Source organism: Pteropus alecto, unplaced genomic scaffold (genome assembly GCF_000325575.1).
Source record: "Pteropus alecto unplaced genomic scaffold, ASM32557v1 scaffold164, whole genome shotgun sequence".
Classification (NCBI taxonomy): Eukaryota; Metazoa; Chordata; class Mammalia; order Chiroptera; family Pteropodidae; genus Pteropus; species Pteropus alecto.
Window position 1 is genome coordinate 13,383,814 of NW_006439568.1, and position 5,194 is coordinate 13,389,007.

The window sequence follows — 5,194 nt, forward strand, 5'->3', positions numbered from 1 at the left end:
AAAAACAAACCTGTGAAGTAGGTACTGTTGTTTATCTCATTTTTCAAATTTGAAAACTTCAGGTCCAAAAGTTTATGTAATGGAAACAGAAGTTGGAATTTAATACAAAGTGACTTGAACTTAAAGAGTAAACTCCCAGAGAGGAAGAAACCACAGTGAGGTAAACTCCACAACTTCCTTCAAATTATTCTGTAGTCACTGGCTATTTCCTAAATGTATAATACACTTGAAACTACAAGAAACTTGCAAACACAGTGATTCTAGGAGCAGAAACAAGATCCACTATCTTTACATTTAGCATTTATTTGTATAATGTCCTGGTTGATTCAAGAAAGAGAAATAGGTGGAATAATATTGGAGAATAAAATATTCATTATTGCAGATAATGATTATGTCGCTAGAAAACAAAGCTTTACAAATTATTAGAACTAATAAGTGAATTTATCAAGGTTGTTAGAAGTAAAGCCAATATACAAAAATCAATTGTACATTATATACACTACAAACAAATGGGCAAAAACAAACAACAACGGAGAAATGCAAATTTAAATCCAATGAGAAACGAACACCCACCAGAATGAATAAAATTAAAAAATTCAAAGCCAAGTGCTGATAATGATGTGTAGCAACTGGAATTCTTTTATGTTACCGATGGAATCTAAACGGTATTATTGCTTTGGAATTAATTGACCTTTTTAAAGCTAAGTATGTATATGCGATAACTCAGCATTTCTCTATTTGAATCAGAAATGAGGACTTACGTCCACCAAGAAAGTATTCAAGAATATTTGTAATGGCTTTATTTATAATAGTCACAATTTGAAAACAACTTCCCATCAGTAATAGGATAGGTTAATATACTGCGATACATTTGTACACTGGAATATTACAGAGCAATGGGAAAAAATGAACTCCTGACATGTACCTTAGATAAATCTCATAGACATAACTTTTAGGGATATTATTCATAAAAGAATTTGAAATTTGTAATTTCAATTGTATTAAGTTCCAAAACACTCTGAAGTGTTTGTGGAAGTCAGAACAATTACCCTTGTGAAGTTCACTGTTTAGAGGCATTCTGGTGCTGGAAACATTTTACATCTTTATACGGATGGTAACTGCACCTGTATATACATATGTAAGCATTTTCCAACTGTGCACTCAAGGTTATAAAATTTATTGTTTTAAATTTTATCAAAACAAAAATAATTAGCATATGAAAAGTGTTATGTGATATTTCTTTTTTTTATACTCAGCAATACATATTTACCTATGCTTTCATTCTGGGGAAACATCAAGAGAGCGGAATGCAGTTATTATGTCACTATAGTCCCACATCAGTTTCTTCAAGGATATGAAATAAAAAATGGTGATTGATCCAATATAACAAATAAATATATACACATTTACAAGAATACCCCTATTGGAATCCTTGAACTCTAACCCACTCATAGGTCATTGAAGATTTTCAACACAAAACTGACTCCCTGGACTCCTCGGTTTGACTCCTCAAGAAAATGTCTTTTTGACCATCTGCACTCTTGATACTAGAGCATCCAAGAGATTTTCCCAAGACTCTCCTAAAAGAGGACAAGTGAATTGTTTTGTAAATATCAAATTATGAATACAAACAGCTCATTTTGCTTGTATTTTTTCCCAAAAGTAGTGATGGAATGCATCTACATAAATTTTCCTTTAATTCTGAAAAGGTCATTGTATTTTTATATTCCCCTGAAGATTTTAACTAAAATATTTAAAATCGCTCAACTTAATGAAATGTATGCATATTAAAAATGAAAGAAAAGATATGATTCCTGTTCCAAAGAATTTTATTTTAGAAAGGAATGGGCAGATTGATAATGAAAGATGAGCAAAACTGACCGAAAACACAAGAAACTATAAATGATCTTATTCATGCACTGAGAATTTCCACTCTATATACTGACATTTTTCCCATTTGTGTTACAGATTTTCTTGGTAAGTTCTCCACTCTCCCACATTTTCTTTATAAACAGAAACATTTATTCTTGTCATTGATTTAGCTGGTATTGCTGGAGTACTCAGTGTCTATGACAAAAGGCAACCGACAAGGGCTCAAACAAATTTTAACCTAACCTCATTAGCACTGCGCTATCACTCACTGAACAATTCACAGCCAACTAGATGACATCAACTTCAGCCTAAAGATGTTTACAACATAAGTTCTTACTATTGCAGAACTGGAGTTTTTATTGATGGAAGATACCATATAGTCACATATTAATTGGGATGACAAGGAAATTGAGGTTCTTATAGATTAAGTGTATAAAGGAAGGAATGAAGTAAAAAGGACTCACATGATTATAAAATATCTACCTAAATAAAGATTAGTCTAATTTTTTTTTTCTTGTGGAGAAAATGAGACCTAAGTGGAATCTTGAAGACTACAAACAATAGATTTGATGTTAATAGGCAAGGAGGATATTTCAAGTATCAGCAAAGTTATATGGCAGGCTGATGGCTAGAGGGAAAGAAATTCACATTTATTGACCACTTTCTTTTGGATAGGTATGAGAAAACATTAAGAGAGTAAAGTGTTTTATACAAAAATTAGCAAAGCTCTTTCTTCACTGGAAAAAAATTATAAACCTCTAATAATGAGAGGTGTTTTATTTTTTGTTTCAGAATTATTAATTTACTAATGAGTTGACATTTATTTCATTTACAGAACAATCAAATTGCTTTTCTTTCTTGAGAATTACCCTTGCCACATTATTTACTTGCTTTCATTTCTTTTGATCACACTAAAATGAAATCAGAAAATTTAAATCTAAAATAAAATAAAGCATCTAAACTAAATAACTAATGCCCAACAATATAGTCAAAATTTCTTTAAACTTAAAAACTAATATATTCTATAAATGAAAACTATGATTTACATTTCAGTTAATAAAAATAGAGTAACAGTTGGGAGAGATAATGAGTGAGCATTTTATGAGCTAAATAGTATATGTACTTAACATGCATTATTCATTAAAACAATTCTTTGAGGTCAGTACTTGTCACAGATGTGTTTCCTAGGAGATCAACATGTAGGAAGCATAGCAGAAAGTGCTTCTGTGGGGGAGGGGATAAAAACTCACCTGTAGGAAGATAGGAAGGAAGCAGGACTGAATAAGGGGAGAAGTTGAGCTGAGATGCTCAGTATTTTCTTTGGGAAGCTCTAAGGCTGCAATGGCATTTCCGAATTGTCTCCCTGGGGTGAAGGGTGGGGCCTTTGTATCCACACAGGGACAAGTAATTGGAAGCCTCCGGAAGGGGCATGCCTTGGACAAGGCAATTCTCTTCAACCAAGAAAATTCCCATTAACAGAAAAATAAAAGATACAAGATGAACACTAAGATCACACTGGCTCTTCATCTATAAAAAATTCTAGCAATGTCACAAGGACGTAGAATCTAGACTGAACACTGAGTTAAGGAGGCAATAATCTGAGGGATCTGCCGAAGCAACTGAAACTTGCAGGCAGCTTTCCAGAGAGGAGGGAGCAGCTCAGAAGAGAGGTCCAGAATTTGTGGTAAGAGACAGGTTTCCCATTGTTTATTTGGCTAAGAGTTGAACTGCACATAAACATTAGGCTCCTAAAGTGATGACAGTGGAACATATGACTGCTGGAATTCTGGTCCAGAGTAGAGAAGCTTTATTAATTTCTAAGATGCTCTGAAGAGAAATCAGAAATAACACACCTTAGGAAGGGAAATACTTTAAACCAACCCTAAGAACAACTAAATCAAGCAATGAAAGAAGAAAAGTTGTCTGTAAATTAAAAGCTTAGGAGAAAAAAAAATCAACATTAAAGATAGTATAATCCAGAACCCTAATATAATCCATAAGGGGGAAAAAGCCAGAGAAAATTCAAATAAACTTTTCTGATATGATTTTTAAAATTAATCAACAGAGCTTCAGTAATATGTAGGAATGTATTGAGTGATCTGATGTGAAAATTCAAGAATAAGAGGATGGAGAAAAGAGCAGAAAAATATTTGAAGATATAATTGTTAAAAAAATTTTCCTTTTTTAGCAAAAATAATATACAGATAGATACCAGAAGCTCAGAGAACTCAAATAGGCCAGTGTGAAACAAAAACAAATGAGCAAAAAGACAGACTGACAGGGCAGGGGGGTCGGGGTGGGGGCGAGGGGTGCAGAGAGAAGAAAAAGGAGAAAGGAAGAAAAAGGAAGAAAAAAAAATCGTCAGGATCATATACCCAGCTTTTATATATCCTCTAAAAATGAGAAAATAAAGCCATTTTCAGATAAATAGAAATTAAACATTAATGAAAATGTTTTGATAGAAAACTGACCCTATAGGAAATAATAAAAAGCACAGAAACTATAAATATACGAGTAAGTATAAAAGACTGGATTTTCCCCTTAACTTCCTCAAATGTTAATATCTGTTTAAAGTAAAAATTATATCATTATAATGTGTAATTTATAAGTATATAAAAATAAAATCTAAAATAATAATACCAAAGGATAGTAGAGAAAGTAAAATCATATTCTTATAATATCTTATATTTGTTAAGTATGAATGGTGAATCATAGTATGAACTAGTAACAAAGTAATTCTAATTCCTAAGAATGAACATTTTAATATTATGTCCAAATATTAAAATTAAAAGAAACTTTAGCTAACAAGCCAATTGTGGATATAAAATGGAATAAAGAGCCAACTTATAAAATGTTGAGAAAAATAAAAAATAAAAGTAATGTGGAATAGAAAAATAAAACTAAGTTGGGCAAATAGGGAAAAATAGCAATCTGATACATCAATACATATCAATGATCAAATTAAATGATATAGAGTAAATAATTACAATACAATTAAAATAACTCAGTGCAAAATGTGCTATAACCCATTTTGTAAACCTTTAGGCAGATCTAAGCAGTTTAACCTTACACCTATCCTATCTCCCAGAAATTCTACTCCTATGTGTGTACTTAAGATAATTGAATACATGTGTCAACAAAATGATTTAAACAAGAATATTCACAGCAGCTTTACCGATAATAGCCTAAAATTCAAACACTCTGAATGTTTCTAAATAAACAAATTATGGCATATTCATATAATGGATTAGTAAAGAGCAATAAATTAAAAAAATGAACAACTGACATGCATATCATCATGGATGGATTTTAGAGCATTATA